An 11978-nucleotide genomic window follows, 5' to 3' on the forward strand; every position below is an offset into this window, starting at 1 on the left:
TGTTTAAAGAGGTTGAAGACTTAAAGAGTGAAGTAAAAGTTCTTAAACAAGTAAATACCAAACAAGAAAAGCATATTAAAGAACTTGAATTGAAAGTGAACGATGTAGATAGATACCGTCGATGATGGAATTTAAAATTATTTGGAGTTAAAGAGGAACGTGATAAGGACCTTGTTGCAACAGTGAAGGGTATCTGTAAAAGGACCCTGCCGGACCAGGAGGACGTAATATCGGCCATTGACTTTGTTCACAAGCTCGGGAGAGCGAACATGTCTGGGCAAGTGCTCCCCAGATCGATTATAATACAGTTCACCAAGAGGACGGCGAGGGACATGCTGTGGCGAGCGGCGAGGGGGAATGAGTATTTGAATGGGAACAAACTGAGGTTTGCAGAGGACCTGTCTGCTGCGGACAGGAGTACCAGGAACCAGCTGTGGCCCCAGGTTGAAGCTGCCAGAAGAGAGGGGAGGAGAGCCTACTTTGTGGGAGCGAGGGCCTTTGTGGACGGGAAGGAGATTTGCTCCCAGTGACTGCTCAGTTAATGATTATGTTTGGTTTTATTTGTTATACCAGTATATACTAGTGTTTCTTTAGTGTTAGTTTGGAATGGTGTAGTTAAGTGTTAAGGACTGTTATAGTTCTGGTTCTTTGAAAAACTCAATAGTTTAGACAGTCTTAGAGTTAGTTATTTGCTTTTGTGTATGTCTTTTTCATGAATGCCAGAGGTACTCGAAATGTTGTTAAAAGAAAAACTGTGTGCTGAGTTTTATTTTTTACAGGAAACGCATGCATGTTGAAACTAAAGTTTATAAATAATTGAGAAATATTAAAGCAAGATATGATACGTGTAAAATATACAATTTGATCACATAATTACTTAATTACCTCTGGTAGTTAAATGCTTTTTTCTGCTGCATTTTTTTTCTCTTGTACATGACTCTGATCCTCTTGTTGTATTTGTATTTGTAAATTCTATGTTTAATAAAAAAAATTTTAAAAAAAGCATTCTCTGGTGGTGTCCTGCAGACTTCCTGTGGGCATGCGTTGGTGGTATAGTGGTGAGCATAGCTGCCTTCCAAGCAGTTGACCCGGGTTCGATTCCCGGCCAACGCAGTGGTGAAAGTTTTCAAATGCCATCATGAGCCTTGGATTGTGACTAGCAAAGCGAAGCCTTTTGAAAGAGCTAAAGCACTGAAAAACGGAATTGAGGGAGAATCTTACAGGGGATTCTGAGTGGTGTCTGCATACACGCAGTCCGATATGGGTGCTGAAAGCTTGAGCTACTCTCAATGTCATGCTGGCTTTCCCCGGAGTAAATCTGTTACATTGAAAGAATGCTTCTCGCAGGTTCAAAAAGGGACCCTTGTTAATTGGAGAAATCAATGATTTCAAATGAATTCTGTATGCGTTAAAAGACAGCTATACACAGAAAACATGCAGGACACTGCTCATGAGTGTGGAGTTCAGCCGAAACACAGTGCGTTTTTTCAAGCCATCTGACAAAGCCCGCCCACTGAAAACTGCAGCAGATCGTGTAAAGACGTTCAACTTTGTAACTACTGCACGCACAGGAAGCAGAATAAATTCCTCTTTTCAAACTGTCAAAGGTTTGCTTTACGAACGCCGCAGGACATCGCACAATCTCTTTTGAACAGGGACAAACGATTTCTTATGGGGCGCAGTAAGTACTGTTACTGTCACTGCTCGATACCGACGTTGGCCTACTATACCATGTTCAGCCACCGCTAGACAATGTACGGCTCTAGCACCGGAGCAAGCAACAGGAGGGCCGACGTCAAACAGGCACATGTGTCGGACATGGAAAGCGACGAGAATGAGATTTGAACCCATGACTGCAGAGCACAATGAATTAGCAGTCCATCACCTTAACCACTCACCCACCTTGTCGACGAAACTGGGCTGTCCGGACATGGGTTGGCGCGCTCCAGATGATCTTTTTCTTTTTTTTCCCTCGTACTCGAGGGTCATTTTCCTGTTCCACATGTGATTTCAACATTTTCCTTGGGAGATGTCAAGCCAGCAAGCCACTGCTGTGGTTCAGTGGCCAGTGTGGAGTTCAGTGGCCCTGTTGTACACAGAAAGCACATTGAGCTCCTTGGACATGAAAAGTTCCAGATAAGAGCCATTTGTCATCCTTTCTCTTGGTGTCGATGTTGCTATTGTATGTAAAGGTGGCAACTTGCTCAGCAAGCAGGCGGAGCACACACCGAATGCAGATGTGTCTGAGTGGTGTGTCCAAGTGGCTGCAAAAGGACAGCACTCCTGGGGCGCCGTGGCTTAGTTGGTTAAAGCGCCTGCCTAGTAAACAGAAGATCCTGGGTTCGAATCCCAGCGGTGCCTTCTTTGTTGTGTCTTCTCAAACAGAACTGGTCCTTACAGACAACCGCCTACGGCTAGACTTAATTAAATGCAAGTATTCATTTCCTGTCTTTAACGCGACTTGTTTTTCTTAAAATGGATGCAACTTGCAAAACATGAAATACAAGCCTTGCTAATCAGCGCTAGCGGCTGGCAAAAAAAAAAGAAGTCAGCAATGTTTTTTTCTTTAACCTTAACCCTGCTAATGGAGAAGAGTTAAACGACCGAGTCTATGCAGCTTAAATGATGCGCAAGTCGGGTTCTTAGCTGAAAGGGTGGTAAATCACACTCACCCCAGTCCTTAATCTTTTAAAGAGGATACAAAATTGAACCTAGTCGCCACATCACATACATCCTGTTCAATGATAAAAAGGTAACATCTATCCTCGCTCCAGAGTAAATCTCACGTTGAGGGCATCTTTTTTTTCACTTTACCGTGAGTCGGGCTCGGCTGCACAGAGGAGAGAGCAGACCAATGAGGTCACAGGGACAGGGGAGTCACACGCTGGCGGTTTGAATACGCGGAAGATCACTGAGGGATCCACAGTATGTGGACCCTCCGTTTGCCATCAGTCCGCACTCCGGACTCTGAATCCTGCCATCCGAGTTAAGATCTCAGCGGAACCTGAGGCGCAGTTCCTTCTTAAAACGTAATCTGGTGAGCATTTCTAGAATCGCACTTGTATAGATGCAGCCTTTAATGTGTTGCTAGGTTAAAATTGATGACTTCTTGTATTTCAGTAGGCAACTGCCCTCTTGATTTTGGATTTAATCTCTTTATTACAGGGGCGCTTTTATGAAGACAGAGTCATGTTCAGGTACTTTGTTTGATGGAGGAAGCTTATTTCGGACTCTGTGATCTGCTCACCTGGAAAGGTCTGCTGTACTACTACAAGAGAGAAGTAGAGTCTGGAAGAAGGGACAATTTTATGATGCTTTGGAAGATAATGTTTTTTTTTCTTATACTGAAAATGAAAAGTAGTTGTTTCTATATGGACTCAGTCTTTGGAATTTGTATATTTATATATTTCAGTGAACCCTCAGCCATTCCTTCTGTATTGTAATTCAATTTCTCTTTTAAAATTCCTTCCCCACTTCTAGGACCTGCAGTTGCTGAACTCCACAATGGCTTCTATTGGAAAGTCTGTGACTGAGACCAAGTAAGTGTTCACTTTTTTATGAAACCATTATTTATTTTGGAGCAATGAGCAATTCTTATATAAATGCAATAAAATCATTATGCTCAAACTATGAGAGAGAATTTTAAGGATAATTTAAGAAATCAGTCTTAGCTTGTTTCTATACACAGATGGTATTATTTATTTTCAAAGGAAACCCGCGAGGATTCCCCTGGTGTGCAAGATGTGCCTGAATACTTTTGATCAGCTTCCTGCTCACTTCAAGAGAGCGTGTATGAAGCATGCCACGGCAGAAGAGATCGGGATGGCCTCTCAACAGACGAGGGAGGACATGATGAATCACCTGAAGAACGGGGTCATTGTGGATTACCACAGAATAGAGATCAAAGGACACTTTGTGGGCTTGAAATACAAAGAAAATCTTGTTCTATGGTACAAGATAAATACAAAACTTAAGCTTTTATTTTAATTAGATTTATTTATAAAGCATAAGCAATCATTTATTACATTAATATATGTGAAAAAACATTTTAGTATCATACGTTTAGTATATTTAGTTCCTAATGCTGAAAGAAATGATCATAGAACATGACATCTAACCTTACCTGCGGTGTTTTTAATCCCTATTGCTCAATGAACGGTGAAAGCATTGCATACATATGTCTGACAATGAGGAATGGGCCCCTGAGACAGTCATTTGCCTGTTTCACAAATGATCGTATTTTACTAGAGATTCTGTTTGGGATTCAGATGTGCATTCTGACAGCAATCCCTTTCAATAAATGATACGTTCTGGATGAGGTCAAAGGTGTTGGAACACTGTATTTAGGATGTGTTTGCAGTGATTGTGTGTCTTCTGCTTCAACGCAGTGATATATAGACGTGCTCCTGTAATTTATTGGTACAAGCCCAGGGCAGTGAGCAGTCTGAGGATTTATTTCCAGACGGCATAGAGCAGTGAAGCAGTGAAGTAGTGCAACACACTGGATCATTATATTGTTAGAATCTATTCTACTTAAATTATTACATTATACACAATTTGAGTTCATTTTAAAAAGTAAAAGGTAATGAAAGGAATGCATTTTCGTAAGAAAGATAATACCGATATGCATGTGATAATCTTCCTTATATCATGTAGTGCGTCATTTGGACACTTTGTGGGATTGAAATACAAAGAAAACCATGTTATATGGTACAAGATAAATACAAAACTTAAGCTTTTATTTTAATTAGATTTGTTTATAAAGCATAAGCAATCATTTATTACATCGCTTCTTGAATTAAATCTTTTGACAAGAGGTAAGACTTCTATTTTACATTTAAACCCATGTTTAGCTGTGTTTTTTAGATTTAACTGAACCAATTTCTGTGTGTGATAATGTCCTTGAATTCTGACAACATCACACTAAATTACATGATATAAAACAGCTAATGTTTCTAGAGATAAAGTTTCTGGGATGCTTCTAATTACTTTTTATTACCAGGGACAGTTTAATTCACCTTGTACAGTACTGAAAGACCAAGATGCTTTTTTCTAAAGTTATTTAACATTTTATAGAACTTTGTCTACTATGGCAACATGATGAGCTTGGTGAAACTTGGAAAAATACTGCTTGGCCACTTATCTTAAGATAAAGATAGGATAAAGGTTTATCTTTTGCACCTACCTGACCCCCAGGGAAGGCCAATGCTTTCTAAGTTGATGGTTCCCTACAGTAGACTGTACCTTATCTTCAAAGGTAATGTATATTGACCCAAATCAGTTTTGGACTCCAATCTACTGACGAAATGGAGCCTATCCTTTTTTCAGGATTTTAGCATCATACGTTTGGTATATTTAGTCCCTAATGATGAAAGAAATGATCATAGAACATTTGGACACTTTGTGGGCTTGAAATACAAAGAAAATCATGTTCTATGGTACAAGATAAATACAAAACTTAAGCTTTTATTTTAATTAGATTTATTTATAAAGCATAAGCAATCATTTATTACATTAATATATGTGTGTAGCGGCGAGGCTTATTAATAAGGCAGAATTAAGTGTTCTGAGCCTTTCCAAATGAGGCCCCATTTCTCTGTTCATCTCTGTGGTGCAGCCACAGAGAGACTATTCATGCAGGGTGATTTAAGGTCCTAGGACAGCTCCCAAAGGGGGATGCACTTAGCTAAGCCTTTCTATCATGATCAATGGTCATCCATTGGCGCCTATCTGTCTAGGGAGTGCCAGTTGGACATCTGGACTGCATTACTAAGTGTCAGGACTAAGTGACTCATATCTCACCTTGATCAATCAATCAGGGACTTGTAGGGCCGAGTAACCCACGTGGGACTCTGATGCCCATGGAACTTTCAGCCAATCAATGAGCTGAAGTTCCTCCAGGTAAAAACAGGCAACACAGAGAGCCTGTGAGATTCAGTAAGATTCAGAAGGGAGGATTCAGAGGATTCTGTGGACAATTCTAAAGGGAATTCAAAGGAGAATTCCAGGGCAGGACGGCCCAGGAGCAGAAGGCTCCCAAGGGCAGGACATTCTCGCAGCGCGCCTCCTGACCATCCTGAGACTCAGCCCGGACAACCACGGAACGGCCAGTGTGTCCAAGTGCCAGAACTTTCCTTTGTTCTAAGAGTCTAGAGCGGAGGTTGCCAGAGAATAACCAGAGGATCCACCCGAGGTTAGCACCAGCAGCAGGCCTCGTGAACAGGTCGGAACTGTGGACAGCTGAATCACTATTCAGAACTAGCTCTTCATCAGAAACGAACCGGTCCTCTTCCTGACTTGCTCGGACCCACAGTCATCTTTTCTCCTGTGCACAAACTTTGCTAGTTAAAGCCAACACTAACTAGCCGGTCAGTGAGCATCAGCAGCGCAGCGTCGCAAGCCGCACAGCACAGCCTGGCACGGAGCCAGAGAGCGCGGATTGGACAGCAACAGCCTGCAACTGTTTCTTTGTACCCGCAGGAAGATCTGAATCCCCAAAGATTGGATGAGTATTCAACTTCAATGCATTACAGCTCGAGAATTCAATTGTTATCCCAACCAGTTGATATCAATTTAATTCCTAAGAGTTATGTACTTGTTTGAGTATCTAATGTAGAAGTTATAACCAAGTTCATTAACGAAACGGTCTTAATGAATGATATACTGAACGTATGTCCTCTTGATATGTGTAACACTTCGTAACTGACTGAATATATATCTTTTGTATTCTGATAACCCTCTTGATAAGATCTGTTAGGTTTACATGCATATTTTATGTATTAATAAATGTATCCTCGTGTATTAGTACCTGTGTGTGCGCGTTGTTTGAGTTATGTCGCATGGTTTGATTCTAAAGCCATCAAAAGAATCAACTTTGTGATTTACTGCTACAATTAATAATTGTCTCAGTAAATGCCCAAACCCTACAGAACTGGTGCCTTCAGAGAGCCACTACATTTAATTTTGCTATGGCAACATTACATATTTGGCGTCCCTGAGCCGGTTTTCTTACATTATTTGGCGTCCCTGGGTGGGCGTGGCAAGACTGAAATGAGTCAACCAAGCGGAATAATTCAATATAAAACGCCGCGGGTTTCATACACAACAATACGGTGTGCTGAAAGCCGAAAGAAAAAAAAAGTTCCCCTTGCTCTTTAAGCAGTGCTTGATTGTTTTGTGATCTTTTGCGATCTACCGGGTTGATTGCATACTTGATCTTGTGGTTTTCTGTGGTAAAACTGTGATTTCGTACTTAAACGTAATACTCTTTAAGTTTAACGATGGTTGCTAAAAGGTCTGAATTCGAGTCGCTATTAAGCACTCTCTCTAGCAGCGACAGGTCTGACCACGATCTCTTCCATATCTCCGTCAGCGGAGAAGCTAGAAGGATAAATCTCCATTCTCTGAGAGAGCTAGCGAAGGACATAGAGAGATTTGACCCCGCAGTGTCAAAGAATAATATCGAGAGTTATATTCAGGACCTCAGGTATACCCTGCAGTATCTGCCAAACGCCACAGAACAGGAGAAAGTGTTTCTGGTCAGGAAAACTACCAGCAGAGCTGTACATGAGTGGATGGCTAGGCAGATGAAAGAAGTCTGTAATGATTTTGAGCAGCTTTGTCAAGCACTTATCGAAGAATACAGTGCGTTTATTGACCCGACTGCTGCGATAGCCGCCGCTCTTAACATTAAGCACAAGAGAGCAGAGTCCCCTCGCGAATATTACGAGAGACTTAGACGAACTTATTTTGCAGGGCGAAATGATGAGGGTTGCGAAGAGAACACACATTTCAAGGGTTTATTCATTGCGAATCTCCACCCGTCAGTCAGAAAGATGATCTTAATGCATACAGATGCACAGACCATGAAAATGACTGATATTAAGAGATTCGTGCAGAAAGCCTGGGAGTATGATGTCCAAAGTCGCTCTGAGCAAAAAGCTGTTAAAGTGACTGTGTTTGCCGTCAGAGCCAGCAGGGTTAATTCCCCCCTGCTCGAAGGAGCACAGGCTCCTGAGCTGGCTAAGCCCCGTTCCAAAGCATGCACACAGGACCACACCCAGCGTCCTAAGTGCCATGAGAACACCGGGGGAGGGAAAGGGCTAGATAAAGCTGAACAAAAGGATTCAGTAGCCACCCGCCTGGCCAGGCTTGAACAAGCTTTATTAGGACAGGGACAACCGCTCCCCAAGGCTGCCGGAAGCGTGAATGAGCTGATACTCTCCACTGGAGGAGGCGGAGACCCGCCCCCTCTCCCTCCCTCAGTCTATCTGATTGAGCAGAAGGGTTCCTGCCTGGATGAATTCAGCCACTCCCAAGTGAGTGCTGACTCCACCCCTGAAGTCACAGAGCAGGCAGTAAAACACAGAGGAAAAGCAAGAAGCTTTTACCTCAAGGCTGCCATGGGAGATGTCTTACACTGTGAGACACTGATTGACACTGAGGTTGAAAGGTGTTTGATGTCACACGGCAAGCTCAAACGGGTTGAAAAAGAAAAGGGCATGCGACTCAGAGAGGAACCTTTGGTGGATCACCAGAAAGGCAAAGTGTGGAAACAGGTCAAGGCTCCTAAGCCTTCTGTACAGAAGGAAAGGGGGGCCAAGAGGCAGACTGTGCTCACACAGTGCCCACCAAACACAGAAGCCTATGTGGAGATTCCTTCTGTTCCCTCTGGACAAGAAATAAAAATATTTCCTTGTTCCCCGGATATACAGGGAAGTCGTGTCCCGGCCAAGGTCCCAACAGCCTCCATGCCACAGGAGCGGTGCTCCAAGCAGCCGCCTGATCCACCAGGTAAAGCACACACCTTTTACATCCCTAAAGAGGAGCAGATCTCCCCACCTGGCGATGAAAAGGAGCTTTCCCTGTGCACCCTGGCACCCAAGAGGGGTCAGGAACACCACCCTGCAGTGGTGGAAGGGATCCAGATGGCAGGAGAGCAGGTTGGTGATGTAGCCCTCACCCTTAGCCCTGAGAGGTCCTCTATTAGTAAGGATCTGCTTGAGCAGCTGTCACAGGGCCACCGCCAGGTGCCCCTGGTGCAACATTCACAGGTTAGACAGGAGGTCCAGCTGGACGCTGAGACTACTGCGCTGTGGACACACCTGATCCCAGATGCCGATTCCCTCTGCTGTGACCCAGGGAACCTGCAGTCAGGTAACATTATTTCTCACAACTACCAGGTAGTGAGTGAGACTGACCTGATTGTTCCTGCCTCAACGGCAGGGTTGCCAACACACCCAGTCCCCCAGAAGGGACAGGGAATGAAAGCCGAGCCGGTTTTCTTACAGCCACCAGCTCAGTCTGTCAGTCTGAGTCTGACCAACAGTGGTTCAGCCAGACTGGAGCTGGATGGTCAAGTCACCCGCCTGCCAGTGCAGGACATCGCAAAGAGGGGTGTCAGAATCCCCGCCTGCACTGACATGGGCCTGGTGAGTGATAGTAAGTTCAAAGACAGTGAACTAGCTATCCCAGTGCTGGGGCAGCTCCCTGAACCCCTAGCAAGGGAAGGGGGGAGCGAGCAGGTGTCCTACACCCACGCCCAGCGAACGATTGTAAACATGCCGATAGAGGGATTCCTCAATCAGGAAGTGTGCAGGGTGGACCTGAACAGTGAGAATGGGGTAACAATCCCAGATCACTCAGGTGCTCCAGATGACCACTCAGCCGAGGGTCAGGCATGCTCTACCGCTGCACCACCCCCTGCAGGGTTCCTAGAGCACAGGCATGAACAAATCGAAAAAGCAGATGCCCTGGAAAAGGAGGAGCAGCATCAGCAGCTGCGTCAGATCTCCCCATATTTCCAGGATGTTGGTGCCCAAGATGCCACAGGGCATACTGAGAAAGACACCATGTACACGCTGCGCCAGCTTAGAAAGGCGACAGTCACTCAGAAGGAGATGACTGGGATCAGCCACCCGAAAAGACTTTTGGGAGGACTGATTGCTGCCGCCACTGTTGCACGTTTGCTTTTTTCTGGTAGGTTTGTGTGCTACTGGCACTCTCACCCTGACTGCCCCAAGAAGGCAGGGGTCAGAGATGCCGGAGGGTAGTGACAGACTGTATCGACAGCAGCAAAAGTTGGAAAGCTTAGGGAAAACCCTACAGGCAATTTCCTATGCAACAGGGTTAAACCTTATTCCCCAACCAGTGGACATGATTGTTGGTGTTATACAGTGGGTTTATGCTTGTGTGCAACAGGCCAGAATGTTGACACAAGACCTATTAAGGGAGCTTAGTGCCACTGTAGCTAGTCTAACCACGGCACGATTCCCAACCCACTTGATTCCACTCTTCTCAGTAGAGGAGTATGTGACATTAACCCCATCGCTCATAGCTCACCCAGAAGGCAATCCAAGATTGAATTTGGTTCCAAATCTTGAGATGGGTATGGCTACCAAAGCTATCCATTGGCTGTGTCTAAACGATTCACCAATGAAGGGTGTAAAGCTACTAACGAGCAGAGGGAGGTTAATGAACCCCATGAAGAGCAGGTAGGAAGTAAATGGCTGGTCAGCACACCACATTTAACTGACACTATGACTTGTGACAGGCATGATACAGCTACCACAATGCAGCTACCTAATCAAACAGTTTTCCTGCAAGTTCCCGAGGAGGCCATAGTACAGCATGGTAACTTAACACTGTACGGTCTGGAACCAGACAACATAAGACCAAACTTGAGGTCATGGATGCCTTCAGGTGCCACACTATTGAATTGGATAGAAATCCAAGAAACAGTAAGCCCTGAAGAGGTACAGGTAGTTAGTTTGCTTTAATGGAACAAACCTCCAAACCACCCAAGCAGATACCCAACACAGGTGTTGTGGTTTATCGCGGGGCTGGGAACAGGAACTGTTGTTATTGTAACACTGCTGCTGGGAAGCTGGATCATGACTGACAGTGTACTCTGAATGCTGTACTCTTGCATCAAAATGTAATCTGGGTAGCATGAATGAGTCAAAGGTAGCATGTCAAAAGAAAGGAAGTGATTTCTCCCCAAATATGTACTACAGAGGTATCAGATATTGACAGTGAACTTCCTGATGTGTAATTCCTAGACTTAGATAATGTCTCCTACCGTGTTTATACATACTCCAGATGTTATTCATCCTGTTTGTATCCAATGCTGGTTCCGGTATGAATTCTCGAGGAGTAATGTGGACATTTAAGATTAATGTTCTAATGGCAAGGGACATCACTTAACTCTGTTTTGTTTTGAAGGCAACAACGCCTCAGGACCTCATGACCTTCAAAAAGGGGGGATATGTAGCGGCGAGGCTTATTAATAAGGCAGAATTAAGTGTTCTGAGCCTTCCCAAATGAGGCCCCATTTCTCTGTTCATCTCTGTGGTGCAGCCACAGAGAAACTGTTCTGCAGGGTGATTTAAGGTCCTAGGACAGCTCCCAAAGGGGGATGCACTTAGCTAAGCCTGGCTTTCATGATCAATGGTCATCCATTGGCGCCTATCTGTCTAGGGAGTGCCAGTTGGACATCTGGACTGCATTACTAAGTGTCAGGACTAAGTGACTCATATCTCACCTTGATCAATCAATCAGGGACTGGTAGGGCCGAGTAACCCACGTGGGACTCTGATGCCCATGGAACTTTCAGCCAATCAATGAGCTGAAGTTCCTCCAGGTAAAAACAGGCAACACAGAGAGCCTGTGAGATTCAGTAAGATTCAGAAGGGAGGATTCAGAGGATTCTGTGGACAATTCTAAAGGGAATTCAAAGGAGAATTCCAGGGCAGGACGGCCCAGGAGCAGAAGGCTCCCAAGGGCAGGACATTCTCGCAGCGCGCCTCCTGACCATCCTGAGACTCAGCCCGGACAACCACGGAACGGCCAGTGTGTAAGAGTGCCAGAACTTTCCTTTGTTCTAAGAGTCTAGAGCGGAGGTTGCCAGAGAATAACCAGAGGATCCACCCGAGGTTAGCACCAGCAGCAGGCCTCGTGAACAGGTCGGAACTGTGGAC

General features: G+C 44.6%; 2 non-coding genes across 2 annotated transcripts; both read left to right on the forward strand.

Moving 5' to 3' along the window:
- The first annotated feature begins 1041 nt into the window (after nucleotides 1–1041).
- trnag-ucc (transfer RNA glycine (anticodon UCC)) lies at nucleotides 1042–1113 on the forward strand. Its single transcript has one exon. It is a non-coding gene; the product is annotated as a tRNA-Gly (tRNA).
- Nucleotides 1114–2287: 1174 nt separating this feature from the next.
- Nucleotides 2288–2361, forward strand: trnat-agu (transfer RNA threonine (anticodon AGU)). The gene has a single exon. It is a non-coding gene; the product is annotated as a tRNA-Thr (tRNA).
- Nucleotides 2362–11978: the final 9617 nt, after the last annotated feature.

Source organism: Lepisosteus platostomus, unplaced genomic scaffold (assembly GCF_059453375.1).
Source record: "Lepisosteus platostomus isolate fLepPlt1 unplaced genomic scaffold, fLepPlt1.hap1 Scaffold_40_H1, whole genome shotgun sequence".
NCBI classification, from domain to species: Eukaryota; Metazoa; Chordata; class Actinopteri; order Semionotiformes; family Lepisosteidae; genus Lepisosteus; species Lepisosteus platostomus.